Source organism: Ambystoma mexicanum, chromosome 8 (genome assembly GCF_040938575.1).
Source record: "Ambystoma mexicanum isolate Mex_15411 chromosome 8, UKY_AmexF1_1, whole genome shotgun sequence".
Taxonomy (NCBI): Eukaryota; Metazoa; Chordata; class Amphibia; order Caudata; family Ambystomatidae; genus Ambystoma; species Ambystoma mexicanum.
The window spans coordinates 1137147220-1137168356 of NC_090929.1; positions in this window are offsets into that span (position 1 = coordinate 1137147220).

Below are 21137 nucleotides of genomic sequence, written 5' to 3' on the forward strand. Positions count from 1 at the left end.
CACAATGCACATGCACTGTAGAGCAATGCACCAAATGGCTGTTCACCAGCAGCATCCAGACACCGTTTCCACTCACAGATCTGGAGATAAAGCTCTGGGTAGAACCTCCCTTGCCCGCACAGTGCACCTCCATGGTGGCAGCAGCCATCATGGCTCGCAATGCCTTGGTGTGAGTCCTGGGCTTGAGGTCCTCCCATCGCTTGTGCATGCTCTTGGGGCAGCGGACTGCCACCCCCTCCCCATAGATGGCAGCCGTGATGTTACCCCAGATCTGCTTGCATCCTTCAATCCTCCATTGCTTTGCTGGGTAGATGAGGGCATCATAATTCTCCAGGACCTGATCCACCATGATGCCAACTTCTCTGGAGGTGACATGGAGGTGCTGCTCAGTGAAGAAGATGATAGTGCAGACATGGTAAGCCCTGAGGCAGGTGTGGATGGGCAAGTTGGTGCTGGAAGTGGGTTGTGGAGCAGTGGTGGTGGAATGGAGAGGTGGTAGTCTGACATGGCAGATGAGGTGCTCAGAGGGCCAGACACCAGAGCGCAGGAAATGGCAGGTCAAGAGGCACTCCCATCGCAGTGCAGATGGGCAGCAGTCACCCACTCTTGGCAGGCAGCAGCAGATGGCAAGGTGGGAGGCAGCACAGGCCAGGAGGAGGCAGTAAAGTTGGCATTCAGGCAGTAGAGGAGTGTCTTATGCTTCTAGCATTGACAGCAGCTGAAAACAGAGTAAAGGCCCTTACGACGTAAGTTATGTGACACGCTCTGCACACAGCATGTCTACATGGCTCACAGCAATGGCGGTGATATTTAAGGGGTGTGATGTGGTACACTGGTTGTGCATGCAAAGGCATGAAGATGGACGGGTATTGCATACACGTATTTCGGGATGTTCCACAAGCTGTTTCCGTCAGGTAATACGTACCATATTTTTCTTTTTGGGGGTTGCCTCTGCACAAACATGCATGCATTTTTGTCCATTTTGAGGCCTTAGTTGTGTATCGGGTATGCAATTTTGGTTTTGGGGTGTCTCTACGTATCGCATACCAATTGTTTCACCTTTCATAAACTTTCTGGGTATTGAGTACACAATTTATGGTTTTTTGGGTGCCTCTGCATATCACGTATGCATATTTTTGCTTTTGGGGTACATTGGAGGCTTGCTGGACCACACATCTCTTACATTGCACATCACGTAGACTGTTCCCTTCCTCATATTGCTCGGAACATTATCTTGTTGTGCCTTCCATTTATCCATTACATCTGCACCATGATTGGAAACGCCCAAAAAGGGAAAGGGAGTAGACAGGGTCGGGGATGTGGTGAGGACACATCTGCCACAGCCCCAGGAGGACATGGTGGGTCTCAGCCCACAGGTGAACTGGCACCTGATGTCAACGTGGGTGCAAATGGTCATTTGATCGTAGACATCTGGACGATTGATAATACATAGGTTTATTCTTCAGGTAGGCCGGTGCTAGGTTATTCGAACATTTGATCACCAGACAAGCAATTTTGAATTTTATCCGGTCTTCGACTGATAACCAATGAAGAAGTTGATGAGAGGGAGAGACATGGGAACTTTTCTTTAATCCATAAATCAACCTCACTGCTGCATTCTGCGCTCTTTCTAATCTACTAAATTGTTTTTTTCAGAATGCCCACCAATTGACTATTACAATAGTCTAGGTGTGCATTTTTGAGTGCTCCCACACCAGTGCATAGTCTTCTTTTGGAATATATGGAAGGGTTTGGTGAAGGAGCCTCAGGGAATAAAATATGGCTTTCACCTTATCTCCAACCTGGCTTTCACTACCCACATTTTCTTGCCAAATACAACCAAGATTCTTGACTTTGGAGAAAAATGTAAGTTTAACTCCTAAATAGTTTGGAAGTGGTTGATTTTTTATAGTGGCCATTAGATGCTGCGGGCCAACCAAGATAAATTCGGTCTTGGTGGCATTCAATTGTAGTTGATTGGAAGCCATCCAATCACTAACTTCCTGCAGACACTCACCAATCTTGACAACATTTTCTCTGACCTTGTCTATTGTGATGAAAATCTGAGTGTCGTCAGCATAGGACTGAAAACTAATTCTGTGATGTCTCAGGATTTCCATGAGCAGTCAGAGGTATGAATTAAAGAGAAGTGGTGACAGTGAGGAGCCCCGAGGAACCCCACAGTCCACCACACTGGGGTCTGATGTAAATACCCCCAGTTTAACACATTGTTGGCGCTTCTCCAAAAAGGACCTAAACCATTGAATGTCCTGTTCTGAGACTTTTCCAACAGACCTCAATCTTTCCAGCAGAGTCTCATGATTAACCATATTGAAGGCGGCTGACAGGTCAAGCATTACTAAAAGCGAAACGGAAACTGGACTGCAATGGGTTCAGAAGGGATTCCTCTTCAACAAACGCCTGTAGTTGTTGGGTCACCACCTTCTCTAATATTTTCCCTGGCCAAGGAATCCCTGCAATGGGATGATAGTTCTGGAGAACCAGAGGATCTAAGCTAGGCTTTTTCAATAATGGAGTCAGGGTGGTGTGTTTAAGCATTGAAGGTACCACTTCCTGATCCAATGATTTGTTTACAAAAGATATAATAAAAGGAGCAATTTCCTCAGCCATACGTTTGGCTGCTACTTCTTGTAACGGAAATACACAGTCATTTGTTGGCTTCAGATTTGTGTCCCCATGCCCATTTACAGTGGTGTCCAATGCAGGCGGTGGTTGGTGCAGGGTATGGGGATGTGGCTCAAGGCACTTATTTGCAGGGATGTTGCTAACATAGGTCTCTTTCTGGTTTACATGGCATGGTGGGTTGAGCATATTGTTACTGCTATGTGAAGCTTCTGATTGACCTTTCATAGGCGGCCTTTCTTTTCCAGTCTGGCCTTCTCCCTCACCCATGTTTGTCCTTCCTCACCCCCAACATGTGCTACTTTTCCATCTATGTTCCTTCCACGGTCCCTGACCATGCTGCTTTTTTCCCCAAGTGTTTCTGTCTCTGGGCCTCATAGAATAGTGGTGGTACAGAAACAAGGATGCCGATAAGCCTACCGGCACCCCTGTTCCCAAACCACCACATTCCGGGTCAGCCTGCCAGAGCCGATGCATCTGACAGGTCTGACACTGCCGGGTGCAGCAGACATGGTAGGCATTGCAATGGTGCCGATGCTTCCATGAACCCAGTCCTGTGGAGTCCTATGACTCCAGAGGAATGGGGATAACAATAGCATCTAGCTTGCCGGTCCAATCAGACTTGTAATGTTCCGGTGGCACCGGCAAGCTAGGTGGCAGTAAAATGTCACGGCTCCAGTAGCAACCCACCGGTAGCACCGACAGGGTTACTGCCAGACTTGTAAGGAGGCCCTCTGTCTTCCTGTCTTGCTCACCATCTCTTGTTATGTCCAACATATCTCTCCTCACCTCCCCACCAGCCAGTCTCCTCCTTGCACTGCAATTTCCCCATCTCTCTCTCTCTCTCTCTCTCTCTCTCTCTCTCTCTCTCTCTCTCTCTCTCTCTCTCTCTCTTTCTTTCCAATCCACTTCTATACATACATCACTCTGTGTCCTGTCTCCCACTTGCCCTCTGTCATCTTTCTCATCAGCTACCACACTTGTACTTCCACCCCCAAGACCATCACCTCCTCAATTGTTGTCCTTTTCCTCACCTGCATCCCCGGGTGACGCAAAGGCATATGTGACACCTGACAGTGGGTGAGCAAAATGTGTATGCCTGCAATCAATGTTCCCACTTGTGCCTGCATCCCGGAGCTGACTGACAACTGTTTCCAGGGTGCATGTCATGCTGTGCTTGTAATCTGTTTGCTTCACTGCCAGTGATTTCTCTGTTGGTGAGTTTTGCTGTTGGGGTGTTGATAGTTGCTCATGCATGGTTATTTGTACTTCCAGACGTTGACACTGGGTGGTCCATGGCCATTTCCTTGTTCCATACGGGAGTTGTCAAGGCTGTCTATTTTCTTCACATTGATGCAATGCATGTCTTTGCAGGTTCAGAATGTTGTTTCAGGGGGGATGCTGTGGATTCAAGACAGGTGGGTACCTTGTGCAGGTAAGTCGAAGGCACTCAGGGCGGCACTTGTTCTGGTGGCGTTGGTGGCAGGGAGTCTGCCACTGTGTGGGTTGTTCAATTTGTGTCTTTATGCAGAGGTGTGTGGATCTGGCTTAATGGGTGCAGGGACACATGGTGATGGTAGGCTGGTGAGTCTATGCTTGCTGTTTTTGCATTGCAATCATGGTGGCACTGGTTGGGGGGATCGTTGTGAGGGTGACTGTCAGCATAGGGTATTTATTGGTGTGTTTCCATGAGAGTGGCCGGTTTGGCTGTATGGGTGTTGCGACACATGGTGCTGGGAGTATAGCGAGTGATTGCTTGCAGTTTTTGTATGTGTGTTTTCTGCCACACGGCATCCCATTCACTCAGATGTTCACGGCATGTCTAACCACGCTGGGAGTCCACTCTTGATATGTCTGCCCCTTCAGGGGGTGGTGTACTGAGACAAATGCACACTGCACACTCCGCACAGCATTGCAGGACATTTTGGGGGATGCCATGTTCACCAAAGACACCCGGCAAAGGCCATTGGGCTGGTGGTGTTGTTTGCCATGGTGACATGTTTCATACACGGTACACCAGCAGATATTTAGCTGCCTTTTGACTGCTGCTCAGTGCATCTCAACGCTCCATTCAGTTATCAGCACATTAGTCCCTGCGGAGTCCAGTCCCTGTGAACTCTGCCTTCCCTTCTTCTTGCCTGTCCTCTGCTCCCTTTTGTGTGGCTATCCCCTTGGCCTCTGTTTCTCATTCTTTTATCTTGTCTGCTTGTCTCTTTTAGGCCAGTTGCCTCTGTGCTCTGCCTTCCTGTATGACTGCTGCCTCTTTGACCAGCTGCTTTCTGCCAGATCCTGTCTTCACTCCAATTGATGCAATGTTTGCATCCCGTCGTCTTGGACTTTCCATCATTGGCTCCCCTGCCAGTGATTACTTCACTGTTTCCTTGCCATATTAATCAGGAGAGGCCATTTCCTGGCATTGGGAGGGCTTCCAAGGGGAACCTAGGTTTCCAACCTCTCAGTGATCTCTATTTGGGAGTTCTCTCAGTGTCATTCTGACTCAACCTGGAATAGACTGTTCACAATGTCCCCTCACCATAACAGGGGCAAGTGGTAGCTGGCCCTTCACTGCATGGCACTCTGTGGTCAGGCAGTGGAGGTGTTGTGGATGTTGAAGGTGTCACTGTGTGGGGTGTTCTAATTGCATTTGTCTGAGGTGGGTAGATCTGGCTGCATGAGTGCAGGGACACTTGGTAATGGGTGGCTGGGGAGTTATTGTTTGCATAATTCTTTTGCATGGCACTCAATGAGGCACATGTTGCAGTGTAATTAGGTGCATGGATGTGTTATCTGCTCTGACCTTGTGTTGTTTTTCTCTACTGAGGCATTCTTCAGGGGAAGTTGTTTGCTTCAATTGAAAGGGACATTGCTGTAGGATACGTGCACACAACACTTCAGCAGAGTTGACTAGTATGCTGACCTACGGGGGAGCATCGATGCATTTGATGATAAGCTGGTGCAGGCTCAGAAGGAGAAAGATGTGAGGTGAGATGTGCATCGTTATTGCAGTGCACTTGCATTCCCTAAAGTCTGCATGAATACTTTTTTATGAATGTGTATTTTGAGCATACTTGTGACAGAATGGGGTGGCCACTCCACCTGTATACTGTGTGACATGAATAGGGTGGCCAGAGTGGTCGTGATATCTGTTAGTGGCGTGTTTCCATTTTGTGCTGTGCTTTCCTACATGTGTTCTCCTGTGTGTTGTTGGGGGTTTACATGCACAATAGTTGGCAGTGTCCATGTGACACTGGTCAGAAACTTTGTTGCTTGTGTTTTGTGCTTTGTTGTGGACAATATAGGGGAACCTCACAACAACCAGACATAGTAATAACAACCCACTTGAGGAAACGGCATGGTGCACCAATTTTCGAGTAGAACAAGGGCTTTATTTTGTATACAAGAATGAAAATGGCAACAGGGTATTATTAGTCCAATGGCACAGAGCTCCCTGTCTTATCCAAAGCAAGCAGCATGTTATTACCATGTCAATCGTCATGTATGACACATTTCAGATACAGTGTTCATCCCCCACCCTCATTGGCTACCGCCTATTTACCTGCTATTATTCACATATAGAGCCCTCTCACATTGAGTGTATCATCTTCTCCTCCAACCTCTTCAGACACGAGGGACAGTCTCTTCACCTTGGGTCACTGTAAAATGATTAGGCTTTCAAATGCATCATCCTATATTTAGGTCTAACAATGTGATGTGCACCTGGCCGTCAACATGGGCTCGGTAGACAACCTTGAGGTCAGCCTGGTCCTTGCAAACAAAGCAGTTCTTTTCTCATCCCTGACACACAGGCACCTCTATAATGCCTCCCCGCCGCTATCTTATAGACGTTGGCATCACCCTTTGCTCTTCCTGGTACAAATTATGGACCTTGTTGTTCTCTGTCTCCCCTTTATCAGCTGCTCTTCCCAAGGGGTAGGCCTGGCGTTCCTGCACGTCCCACTAATCCTTCTAATTCATGATGGATTTAGGAGCTTTCTCCCTGGGCATCTGGTAGTTCAAATGGGAATACCATTATCTTAGGAAGTGCTGGTGTCCTGTATCTTAGTTTGTGTTTTCGCAGCTCAGGACCTCTGCCCTGGCTCCCATGGGTATGGCCTTCACAGCGACCACAGCTCATCTGACTGCTTGCATTCCTGTGTAATTGTACAAAGTTCTAACTGGATACCCAAATGACGTTATGAAGGCCAAGAACTTGCGGCGACAGCAGGATTGTATTGTCTGAGATTTTCCACCAACTATGGCAGTGGTGCGCTGAAAGGAGCCTGTGGCAATGAAATGTATCATTGTCAGCAATGTTTCAAGGGGGTTAAGGGCCTGGGAGCAGTTGGTGGGTGATGCTAGGTCTTGCACTCACTGGCTGACAAGGTCTAGGGCGACATTGGGGTGGGAACCACTACCAAGCATACACCTGGTTGTCACGCATACCAAACAGCATGGTGCATGTTGCGAGAATCAGAGGCCTCTGCATCCTCCTCATCCTCCTTCTGTGTCCATGTACGATGGCTCCCACTATTGCAGCCTTCATCGTGGCTGTGTGACATTTGTATGGTGTGCATTGCATGCTTTATACAAATTGGATACGTTGCGCATTGAACTTTACACCTGCGGTTGGATCACAGGGTTTGCGTGTGACTTTTCCAATGTGAGTTTGCGCATTGGAATCCATGAATTTGGTTGGGTTGCAGTGGATTGGGCATGCCATTGCTTAGCGTGTCCTGTCCCTCAACATGCCCACATTATTCCTCATTCTGCATGGAAAATAGACCCCTATTAATCTCTCTGCAGACTGCACCCACGCTCTGCTTGGAGTGTCACGCAATGCTCTCGACTGCACGCAGTGAAGTGCCAGACCAGTGCAGAGTCCCCACAAGGTCCAGAAAAGGCCTGCAAAGTCGATTCCATGAACCAACAAAGGGGGGTTTTGCATGTAGAATGATGCGTAAAGTCCCTATTCACTGCGCATAGTATTCCATGAATCAGCCCCTAAGTAGCTTAGCTTTACTATGGTCCGCTGCATTGGGGGTAGGGGTGGAGGGAGGCTATAACTATGTTTCACTGCTATATTGCCCTACCCTGCCTGCCTGAGTTTGGCAGCAGTTAGGATGCACAAGCAGCAAATCTGGCATGATTGCAAGGAGTCTTAGCACCCAAATGACACTTCTCCTGAAGTGGCATGAATCCTTTCACCCATCTGAACTGTATAGTCATATTCTCACAAATGTTCCAATGTTATTTTTGGTTTACTTATAAACCACACAATGCAATAGCATTTAATTCCCAGAACTGGTCTTGAATGCAGACTTTTATAGCTGACTAACATTTTTGAAGTGTGGCAGAAGTTTTCACCACTGGCATTGAGTTCTGTTGCACTGCTCGATAGGTAGCAACCCCCCTCCATACACACATGCGGCACGCATGCAAACGCACACACACACACCCCTTTTAATCATTGTGCGGCCCATTCTCAGGTGTTGTTTAGTCTGTGGGATGAGTATGTCGTATGCAATGAATTGAAGTGTAACCACAACTACAGCTGTTTAAGATCTTCACTGTTCAGCAGAGTCAAATGTAAACATTAAGCCACTCTGTGCATTATTTTAAATCCCTTTGTGCTCTCAGTATGCCATGATCCCATCTTTATGCGGAAGCATGGAACTGAAGCAAAACACAGGAAGCTAGCAGGGCTAGGGATTCCGACGATTATAGCACAGTCAAGTCACGTACACTTTGATTTGATCAGCTGCCATTAATTAATACAAATCTCCATGCAACAATTGGTATGGAAAAATACTAGGAGTTACTGGTAAAATGGGGGTGTTTCTTTCCCAAATATTAGGCACTACACAATACGAGGGCAACCCTTAATCAACGTGTGACTACTCATGTTCACGAAATAAATTGAGCTCAAGCAAAAGCCACCACCTGACTTGTTGTACTATGAGCCTACTGTGTTGAAGAAACCTACCAAAACTTGTTTCCGGCTGTTGGGGTTGACAAGCAGCCCAGGCGCACCACAAAGTGGAGACTTTGGGAAGGATCCCCTAACTACACCATCATGCCACATAAAGGTGGCAGGGAAATGTCAGATTGCTGCCTTAGAGAACCCTGACCCTTGAATGGACAGCCATGTTATGGGAAGGTATGACTATCAGGATGAGCTGTGTTGCCCCCAAACATTATATGAAATGTTCCATTTTGTTTCTGATACAGCTAATATCAGTAGAGTCTATCACCAAGACGATCGTGGGTGGGCAAAGAAAAACAAGGAGCCCTTGAGTTGCCACTTGCAAACAGCTGCCGATTGACCTTGATAAAAGCAGTTCCCATCAACATGTGACACAACAAATGTGATCCATGGAATCAAATGCCTATGTGGACTGTATTACGTGGGACTTACAACTAGAAAAGCTAAAACACGGTGCTGTGAACATAAGTCTAACATTCAACTGTCAGCTGAGAAGTCACCTGTAGCACAACATTTCAACCAACAAAGACACACAGTTGCACAGATTCAGTTTATAATTTTAGAATATGTTAGTTTAACCAGGAGAGGTGGTAACCTGACTTGACTCATGCAACAAAGAGACATTTATAGGATTGAACAACTTGACTCAATGCACCCACAGGGATGACTCTAGATTGGCATCTAAATTGCTATATATAACTCCACACCTAACTACAACCTTTCGAACTTATGCAACAATAGTCATATGAGAGCATGGAATTCAACCATATCATCGATTTGGGTAAACATCTTCCTGTCCAGTACAACACTAAATCAGGCAGAGCCTCCTATATCCTATATTGAGAGAGCAACTAATGCACATCACCCAGGAAGTCGCTACTCCAGTGGATTCTGCAGAAACGTTATTTACATATGGATAACACCATGAATCACGTTGCAATATGAAGTATTGAAGCTACATTGTAACGGCCGACCCCACAGATCATTTCTACATTAATGGAACAGAAAAACACAGGCCAAGATGGTGCTCCGTGAAGCCTCACGGAACGCTTGACAGCTATAACAACGAGCGCGCAGGCACCAACATTGCTTAGCATTGAGCTGCCACGAAGGGATGTGAGGAAAGAGAGAATAAGAATGCCAGCGTCTACCCAGAGCCGTAAAATACTGTTAGTGAAGGTAAGCTTCACATCATCTAAATACTAATTGAATGCACTAATCCGATGAATCTGTCAACAAGTTTAATGAGCAGCAAGATCAGAGAGGAGCTAACATTGGGACACTTTCCACCACAGGACGAGTAGCGTCCGATCCAAATATCTGCTGCACGGCCAAGCATCAGCTCGAATTCAGACATAATGCAGTGGCGTCCTTCACAACCATCATCGGCCGATGAGTAGGACATCAGCGATCAGTATGGATAATATGGTGAATTTAGAACTTAAACAACCGCGACACTGCCAAACATTTACTTTCAAGTGAAACTGCCCCCAAAGCCCATCATTAATACACTTACCAAAATCCTCCCCCTTGTCCACAGACACGGCTTCACAAACTGCTCAGAACAAAGGCACTTAAACTGGAGTCCTCCATCGGGAAGATGACAAAATTGAAACCCGAATTAATCCATCTATGAAATTGGAAACTAGGTGAGTTAATGTCACCTACCAAGCTATCAATGAGACACACTATCTATGAAGTTTATACGTTTTCATTCTCAATGTGGAACACAGCACCGAATCTTAGCGACTGATCCCACATGAGAATGACTTAGATGTACCATCACAACACTTATGGCTCTAAAGTTTCACCTACAGAAACAGCGATTGCACTGCCAAACATATGTGAAGTACGTCACAACCTGTTGTAACACGAACCCAAAGGTCAGTGACAGAGGATGTCTGATCCATTTTTAAACATTAGTATCTTGAAACTAAAGTGTTTTGTAGAACCCTGATGCACAATGATCTTTACCTTTACCTACTAGAACCCAACTACATCCTCAGATATCTTTCACTTAAGAAGGGCAAATTAGCCCGTTCTTCTTATTGAGATATCTGCTTTATTTAAAGATTCATGAATTGAATTGCTTTGATATTAGGACACAATGGGCCTCATTACGAGTTTGGAGGTAGCCATGCCGTATTTAGCGGCATGGCTACCCCAAACCGGGTACCGGGTCCGTGTCCCAAAAATAGGAAATTACCGGGCCATGCCGACTTTGGCGGGCCCGGTAATTCCCATTCTCGGGACCGTGATCCAGTACATCCTCATTCCCATTGAGCCCCCATAGTGCTCCATGGGAATGGGGAGGGTGCTAATAACGGGCCTGTTAATCACGGGCCCATTGTTAGCCTCCTGGTCTGCTCGCGGGTGCCGCTAAGAACGTCTGGTCTGACCAAACGTAGTTAGCGGCACCCGCGTGGCGGCCCAGGTCTTACTGGAAGCATCAAAAATCCTCGAAAAATCTTTTAAAAACGAAATAGAGCTGCTAAATCCTCTGGATTATTGAGTGCACCTCTACCCTCTATCCTATCTGTAACCCTAGAATGAACGTGGGGATGCTTAGGAGACATTTTGTCTGGGGTTGCAGAACTGCATTATCTGGCTCCTGATTGAGGATGATAGGAAGAACCTTAGGAAGAACCCCATTGGTTCCCAGTGAGGTCTGTTGTCTTCCTATGCTTCAGGGCCCTGCAAAGGACAACTTTTATACAACGCTAAATACGGAATCATCATGAAGACTCTACTTCAAGCATGAGACCCAGAAGGAGATATTTCTACCACACTCTAGCTACACAAGAGCACTGAAAGGAAATTATGAATGTCAGAGACTTGAACTTTGTTGACAGCTCAAGAATACGAGACCAATTATGAGACATTTTATTTTGAAAACTATCTTTTGTTGGGATCAACTTGCACACTTTCCCTCCACTTTAGGTGTTGTGTCAAGCTGCAACAACTGGAGAACTTTTCTTTCAGAACACCATGTACTTCCTGAGAGCCCCTAACATCTGGTCTGTTCCAGACAATAAAGCGCACCCTAGTGAATGGCCATGCCATCATATCTAAGTTGATTTATGCACATTTAAACCCAATGGAAGTGCTTAGGATGGCCTGTATGTTATTCCCCTAATAAAGAAGAGTTGTGACAGTTCAATTCTGTCTGACTTGTATCTGCTTTCACACAGTTTACTGGCACCAAGCAAGGGATTCTTGAAGATGCCTTATGCCTGCCTCAAAAATCAGTAGTTTCAACCATTTGTCATTGTCGGGAGATACAAAAGAAGTCGTATCCAGGATGTCTTGCAACTGCAAAGACATTCAGAGGAATTAAAGCTTTTCCATCCCCACTCCATCTCAACAAAAGGAAGTAAACATATGCAAAACATCATATAAAAGTTCTCATATGTGGATTGGCCATCATGTCAAGTAAGATTCCTGTCCCGGTGTAGCTTTTCTATCAAAATATTCAAAGTGTCTGTGATCCCAAGAGGCCCTTCAAGTATGGCTTGGTCTGTCAACTTGCAGAATTCCTTCTTCACATACTACCACACTGAAACCACTGGTGGCATGTTCTCTCCACCATTCACCTAACCCTTGCTCACTGCCTCTTCGCGCTCTGACTTCCTCACCCTATCTTCCCCTTAGAAACATCTTAACAATTCTGAGTTTATTCAAAACCAGCACCTTGTTCATACGATCTTCTAATAACCACTCCTCAAGCATCTATTACCTAGCCAGGAACTTGACATTGACGTCTTGGGCCTTACTGAGACCGGATCTATGTGAAAATACAGAATCCTTCAATGCGAATCCCAAAATACAGAATTTTCTTTTTTGTTTTTTGCACTTGTGTGCACAAATAAATGCAGGGGAAACGCACCGCCACCCACCCCACACCCGCATTTCCTAATTAATATCCCTACTGCATTTACTATCTATATTTCAGAAAAAAGTGCAATAATTTGACCCAAAAAAAACAGGGTTTCCAGTAAAGAGTTTCGATATTGTCGTCCTATCCCACAGAGACCTTGTTGTCTGGTACCTGCTTGAAAACTTGTGACACCTTGCTGCCTGGGGGCTGCAAACTCCAGGTGAATAATAGGCCTAACTGAATGGACTGAATGGTGGGGGTATTGCCATAGAGATTCTTTCCTACATCATGACCGCTATAATTGATGCTGTCAATATGGTCTCTGTTGAATGCCACGCCTGCTTTAACAATCATCACTTAATCAGGACGCCTGGTGATACCACCTCATTCCTCAAGAAATAGCCTTAACACATCGCCAGTGTCCAGTCGAAATTGGCCACGATCTTCATTGTCGGTGACTTCAACATTTGGCTGGACACTCCAGAATATTAAATCCACCACCTTTTACCTGAAGACCTGTGATGCCTCTGTGTCTAACAATCCTACCCATCTCATTTGAGGCACACCCTCAACACTTTCCATGCCACCTCTTCCCAGGTAGTTAATATCCACACCACTGCCCTCACAGGCACTGAACATCTCCTACTCACTGCCTACCTAGTTAAATTGATAAAAAACGCAGCTGTGGATGCATGCTACTGGTGCTGAGTTCCTCTCCCTAAGACATATGATAAGAGTCACCACCACTGCTGCATTCACTGCCTCTTTCTCCTTTGCGTGCTCTGTCCTAGAAGCTGAGGTACCCCTCATGATGACCTGTTCACCAACCTCCTTTGTGAACTTACTAATGCCCTTGACATTTTGGCTCCACTGTCCACCAAGAAGATATAACCTCTCCACAAATGTAACAATTGATTTGATACAGATGTGGCCATCATGAAGAGAGAACATAGAATCCTTGAGCACGGTTGGAGTAAATCTAAATCTATGGATGGTAAATTGGCTTCATACCATCACTTGAGAGGCTAGCACTCGGTTTTCAAACAGAACGAAAAGGCCAACATGCATGAGCACATCTTCCATTGCAACTAATAAATCTGCGGAGGTCTTCAGGATCAGAAGGGAAATGAGCACCCAGGCAGACTGCTCTGCCACCCTCATTGGATCTTTGTGTCTGGCTGAGAGCCTGTTACCCTTCTTCTTCAACAAAGTCAAACCTTTCCATGTGAACATTACCAGCTATGTTTTCTCCTCCCCTTGCTTTCCAATTTAGCGCTAAACTGCCCCCTTCAAGTTGGTCTACCAACTGAAAGTCACTAAAGCAGTCAAGTGGATGAAATCTTGACACTATAATTAAAATAACACTCCTCTATATGAGTTTGACAGTGTGGATAAAAATGCTGGTGAAGTGGCAGTACTTCTGTTACCACCTTTTTATTGCCATAATATCCTCACCGCTGAATTCCAAGATGGGAGGTGAAGTTGAGGGATTACCCTCAGCATCTAGTTGGGAATAAACCCTCCACTTCATCACCCACAATCGGTGCATTTAGAGCAGCACAATTACCGTTCAGGCTACGTCTGCTAAAATCCCTATGGAGTCCTATAGACTCCAAACATGGGGACTAACATTAGCTTACCACCACTCGTAATCACGCATTGAATGTGAAGGACCAAGTGACAGCAAAAGTAAAGAGGCTTGGTGGTAATATTAATCACCACCAACCAACTCGTAATGAGGACCAATATCTCCACCCTTCGTCCATGCCAGCTGGATTGTGCAACAACTCTTTCCAAGTGAGCATTTTCCCCCAGGTACTAAATGAGTTTCATATATCCACTGGCTTAATGAAATTGGACAATACAGCCATCCTAGGAAATAATTATTCCTTACCATCACAGCATTCCTTGGCAAACCCTTGAGAAGTTGGTTATCATGCAGCTCGAGAACTTCATTGAATCTAATGACAGTGAATCTCCTGACCATCAGTCTGGGTTCTGACCAAGTAGAGGCAGTGAATCTTCCCTCCTCTTCCTGCCTCATAAACTCCTCCAATCCTTGGACTGTACCTGCCCTGTGCACCTCAAACTTCTTGACTTGTCCTTGACCTTGGTCAATGTCAACAATGCTAAACCGATTGACCACCTTGATTACACCTTCACAATCAACAACAGTATGTTGTGGTGCATCCCACCTTCCTCAGTGACAAGGTGTCTCAAGTATGTCCACACTCTGTCCCTCTTTGAACAAAGTCTAGCATAAACAGACATGGAATAAACTCTTAATAAAAGGAGGAAAGATGTTATACAGCTGAGCACAATCATTCAGTTATTCCATTAATAATTTGGCAGACTTCAAGCTGATGGAGGGCTGAACTCTTAGGGCAAAGGTCGTGCTCAGCTGCCCTGAGCATACATGGCCTTTGGGGACATTCCTGACACCTCAAGAGGCATTGACACCTTGCACCCACGCAGTTGGGGTCCAGTGGTCAGTCTTGCACCCACGTCCCTACAGGATGCATATTGCAAGTGACAGACCACAAAGGGCCCGCAACATATAGTGGTGCAATTCCTACATGTTGAACACTTGACTGCAATGCACTCTCCCTTGCACTTGGACATCACTACGGAAGGTGAGAAGTATGGGAAATAATCTCAGATCGATCCCAGAGTGCCTCCCACTCAGAAGAGCGCATGGAGATTGCCTATCGTCCATCGTGGCGCCTGCATGCACATTTTGCATTTAGGCATAAACTGTAAGCACACAGGCATTTACGCTGGCATCTTCTTTGAATCTGCCCACATGAAAAAAGTGTGAATTTCTTTCATTCTCTAGCACACTTGACACACGAAATGTAATAATTCTTATGTGAATTGGCAAAATGGGCCAAGAGTATACAAAGACATTGGAGGTCATAACGACCTTGGCAGTAGGGGGTTAACAGGGCCGGTAGAGCTGCCAGCCCCGTTAACCCCCTACCGCCGCATTACGAGGTTTGCTCGCGGGACCCAGTAAGGATGCCTGGTTTTACCAGGCGTCCTTAGCGGGTCCCATGAGCAGACCAGCATGCTAACAACCGGCCTGTCATTAACGGGCCCTTTGTTAGCATGCTCCCCATTCCCATTGAGCCCTACAGGGGCTCGAATTGGAATGGGGATGAGTTCCTAGAATGGGGAAATACCGGGCCCACCAAGGTCGGAATGGCCCGGTATTTCCCCATTCCAGGAACCCGGCCCCGGTACCCATAACGGGGGTAGCCATGCTGCAAATAGCAGCATGGCTACCTCCAAGGTCGTAATGACCTCCATTGACTGCCTTCCTATGATATATATCTGTCATTAAATATCACTTTTTATGTTTCTGTAGGGAGACTTTCATTTGTTTCACTCAAATTAAGTGTTCATTACCACTAGAATCTAGGGCCCGATTCATAGAAAAGTGTGCATTCGCCTGCAAAGGCTATTTGCCAAGAATTACACTGCGTGAGCCTGCGTGCAGCACAAAAAAGCCATGTCTGCGTATTCATGGAATTTTCTGCACAAAGTAACTGTACATGCAAGTCGTGATCTGAAAATCCCCAACACGCCCCCAAGCAAAGCAAAAATAGCCAGAACAGCTACCTTTGCATGCCCAGCCCCGGGTGCGAATACACGCACCCGTCAAACAGTGCGTGGGATCCACTGCAAGCGGGTCTGCATCTCAGGGACACTGCGTGGGGTCTGCCATAACTGTTACCAGCACCCCGAAGGCATGCGTACGGCGATTCGTAAATTGGGTAAAACTCAGAAAATCTGCAAACGAACACCCGTAAAACAATCCCTGCAACACACTACACTGCATACACGTATCCCTAAGTCTGACTGGATCCCCGGCTGTGTACACGCACCCTTAAATCTGACATGCAAACTCACTTCCGCCCTGCAATTGCTATGAGCAAGTGTGCTTACTCCTGCCTTTGGGTGGCAAAGGCATGGAGGGATTTGCATGGGCATTTCACAGGCGGGAGGTTGCATAGTCACATCCATGAATATGCTTTGTCATGCACATTTCTGGGCGTGCTATGGACTGCCTGCGGCCCATCCCTTGTAACGCTCACTTTTTCCTTTTTTTCCTCATTTTCTGAGTTCTGCCCCCTACTCCGCCCTCTGTGCAGGCCTCGCCCATGCTCTGCATGCTGTCTCATGCAAGGCACTCGACTGCTCGCAGAGATGTGCCGAGCCTGCGCGAAGTCGACACAAGTCAGGAAAAAGTGTTGTGCAGTCGATTTCCATGAATCGACGAACAGGGTTTCGCACGCAGAATGGCGCACAAATCCCCGATTTTCCACGAGAATAATTCCATGAATCGGCTTAGTAATGTTCATTTTAACTCAATATGAGTGGCATTCTAAAAAGGATTTGTCATGTGAGAAGGTTGTTTAGATGATCTTTTTTACTTAAATGCCAATCAGTTTGTGGGACTGAATAAATTATACTTTGATAAATTAAATTAAGACCTGCAATCTGCCCTAATTTAAAAGGTAATGTTTAGATTGGTAAAATCGGGGCTCGAGGGGCCAAATGCAAATGAAACCCCTTTTATCTGGCATTTGGTTTCAGCGATGTGATGCCTGGAAGCTGAAGAGGCTTATGCCATCATTATCTCTTTTGCTTCCAAGCTAAAGTGTTGTTCTCGTCCTTGTATTACTAGATTTACAGCCGCAGCATGCATGGTTCTGAGAGCTCATTTGCACCTGCTGCCAAATTTGAATAAAACACAATTCCCCGTCGCGTTTACCTGTTTTATCTGGAGAGAGTGACTTATGTGACAGGGTTACAATTAATATCGCTCGTAAACCAGGAGGCCCATTAAAGCGTCCTCATTATGGGTGCCCGGGTCCTGCGACATTGTTCAAGGGCTTTCCCCATTATCTGTGTTGGACACGTATTCCTAATCAACCAGGCCAATTTAGCTCTGTCAACCGACTGTCACATAAATGGAGATAGTATTTATTCGGACTTGTGCTATTAGGCTACAAAATGTGGCTATGGCTGTCAGGCATGTAAGCTTCTGCGGCAAACGGCAGCAGGGAACTATCTTAGACCTCTTTACCACAGTAAAGCTAAATCTAGGTTACTTACCGTGACATTGATTTACAATCAGGCCCTTACAAGCTGGTTACTGTCATCTTCAAAAACATTTCAAGATCGAAAACCTTTTCTTCGAACTTGGATGAATTATTAGCATAGTGTGGGCTCAAATGTCGAAAGTTTAGATCAAAACTATTTTCGAAATTACTTGGTACAAATTCTTTTATCTGTGAACAAACGGGGCCTCATTACGACCCTGGCGGTACAGAGTGAACGGCACCGTAAAAGGTGCCGGCGCCGTTCACTCCGTACCGCCGCATTACGAGTTCCCCTCGCGGGACACGGTAAGCACGCCTGGGAAAACCAGGCGTGCTTACCGGGTCCCGCAAGGGGAAGAGGGAGCAAACAACGGGCCATCTCGTAATGGCCCGTTGTTTGCTCCCTCTCCCATTCCCATTCAGCCCTATGGGGGCTGAAATGGGAATGGGGAAGGACCGTGTCCGGGTCCTTGGAGGGAGGAATTACCGGGCCTTCCGAACTGGGAATGGCCCGGTAAATCCTCATTCCGAGGACCTGGACCCCGACGCGATTTCGGCGGCAGCCATGCCGCCAATAGCGGCATGGTTACCGCCGAACTCGTAATGAGGGCCATGATAAGTTATTTGCACCCACCAGGATTCAAAACCGGGGTATGCTTGTTTCTGATAATTGTCTGCAGCAGGTGCATTAACCCTCTGACCTATCAAAACAGCAAACAACTTTGTGAATCATGCACACATTGTTATGTCTTAGTTCTATTCAGACACAGGGCCTGATTGAATTCTAACATTCACCCCCCCTTAAATTGAAGTGAGTAATATACACTATGCATAAATCATTCAGTGCCATTATTGTCTCTCGTCAGCTCTGACACTATTTTCTATTCACCTATCCGAGTAGTATCACAGGTCAACTATTTCCTTCATGTACTAGTTATTACATTTTATTTATTGAAACTCTTAGGAACCCTTATAACTTTCCCCTGAAATTAGGGAACGAGCATAATCACTGGCTAGTGTATGCAGAGGGTATAGTCCTGTTAGATGTGACCAGAATAGGGCTTCAAAGATATTTCATTGAGGTATGGGAGCATTCAACACATGTGCAGTGAACATTCCAAAATACAAATAATACGATTCCATCATCAAAAACAAAAAGTAGAGTTAACATGGAACCTTGATTTACAAAGCCCTGGCATTGACATTCACTTCTGTTATCTGGGGTTACACTTGGCAACTTCCTGTAAAAGGGATCACATTTATGATCGAATGGCACTTAGGGAACCTGCCAACATGTCCGCCCTCAAACACTTCAGCAAGGAACATGAACGTTTTTCTTTGCTTCTATTAATCAAAGCAGATAGATGTAATTTCTGCTCGGTAATTCTGTGCGATTAAGAATTTCCAAGAATCTTGGACGGATTGGCTTGATCATGGTAGTTTCAAATTATAACGCGATCTTCTGGACTTGCCACTAGAGCTGCCTATTCAACTGATTAGGCTTCAATTCAAATTGTATGGAGACGTTGCTCAAACTCAGTTAAATGAGTATGTATCTTTAAAGAAACCAAGTCCACAGACACTCTGTGAAACTTCCTCCAAACTCCTTATAAAAGGCAACTGTAGAGCAGTGGTGGCTTATCTATAATGGGTGAGAGGGCGTCGGCCCTTTAGTACCCTCACCCATTATGGAGGAGCTAAGGCTTCCCAGTGTAAACACTGGGTGTTCTTCCGGCTGCTTTTTGCAGCTGCTGGGGTGCTCTATGGATAGCTTATTCTATCAAAGGGAAACATAGATTCCCCATCACAGTTTATATTCCCCTGCGCACATGTCCTATGCACCATGCAAGGTTGGGGTGTTATGCTTCCCCGGGCTTGCATGGCCCATTAGAGATGCAGCCTGTGGAAATGCACCTCTAAATGTAATTTGGAGCGCTCATGAACCTCCTCTCACATTTAGAGAGTCTGGTGGGGTGACTTGGTAGTGTTTCAGCTGCTGGCGCACACGTGCTTGAGCAAGGAAGCACTCTTTGCTTCCTGATTCCAGTTCATGTAGAGTGGGAGCCAGGGGGCTTGGCTGGAAGGCCAGTAATTTGCGAGGAGCAGAGTCCACACCAGATCTGAAGGTAAGAATTTGTATTATGTATGCATGTGTGTAGATGAATTGGTGAGTGAATGATGCATGGGTGGGTGCTGGGTGTGGGTATGAATGCGTGGGTATGAATGTGTGGGTGTGTGGTACATGGATGCAGGAGTGAATGCTCTGTGATTGGGTGAGTGAATGTTTCATAGATGTGTGGGGTGTGCGCTTGTGTGTTTGTGCCAGAACGGGACACTGATTTTGAGTGGAGATATGATGCCAAATTCAAAGATGCCAAATAAAATATTATGCAATGATGGCATCATTTTTACTGGGCACCTTAGATAAAGCAAGCATGATAAGTGTTATTACTTCACAAGAATGACATTTTGGTGGAGCCACTCTAGCCTTTACTTACTCTGCCATGACATTTTGTTCAGGCAGTCTTTGATAAAGTGAGCTTGATAAATGCTATAACATGGCTACAGTGGCATATTTGATCAGCCAATCTAGCTATTTCTTACTGTGGCATGATATTTTTTTCTCCGCATTTTTGATAAAGCAAGCATGATAATTATTATTATATGGCTAGACTGGTATTTTGCGCAGTCTAGCCATTCCTTATTGTTGCATGGCATTTTGCTAATTTGATAAAGCTGGCATGATAAGTGTTTTACGTGGCTGAACTGGCATTTTAGTGCAGCCAGTATAACTATTTCTTACTGTGAGATGGTATTTTCTACTAGGCTTCTATGATGAAGCACACATGATGTGTCATTATGTGGCTAGACTGGCATTTTGTTGCAGCCAGTTTGGAAATGTTTTCATATTGTGGCATGGTATTTTTCATGGCAAAGCCAACTTGAGTATGTTCCATATGGGGATACTGCCATATATCGGCAGAATCAGCTTGGACATGTTTTCTAATGGTATCATTACTGGAATTATGCACAAAACAAACATGAGCATGTTCTCATATGAGAATACTGGCATATATTGGTGCAGACAGCATGGAAGAGTATGGGCACTGCCAGTAAGAACATGTTTTTTTATGGAAGTATACATTGTGGGCAAGGGCAACATGAAAATATGTCGAGAAATGCTCTTGTGCACTGTTGGTGAGTTGCATCTGTTGGATTTTTTTTATGAGTTACCCTACAAAACCAATTGCAAACTGCCTGGCTTTAAACCAATTATTCCCTTAAAGTATGCCGTAAAATGCATCATTTTAACCCATTAGTTCAAATGAATTACTCAGGGAGAGAACCCCCGCAAACTCCTTTTGGTTGGTTTGGGCTTCCTCACTGTGTTCAGTTGCTAGGGCATATTTGTGGGAAATATGTATGTCCTTCCAATTGAAAAATTAACCAGCCACCACTGATGCAGAGAACTAATCTCTTTTGCTTAGACACATGAGACATGGTTTTGTGAGATTTTAATGACGGT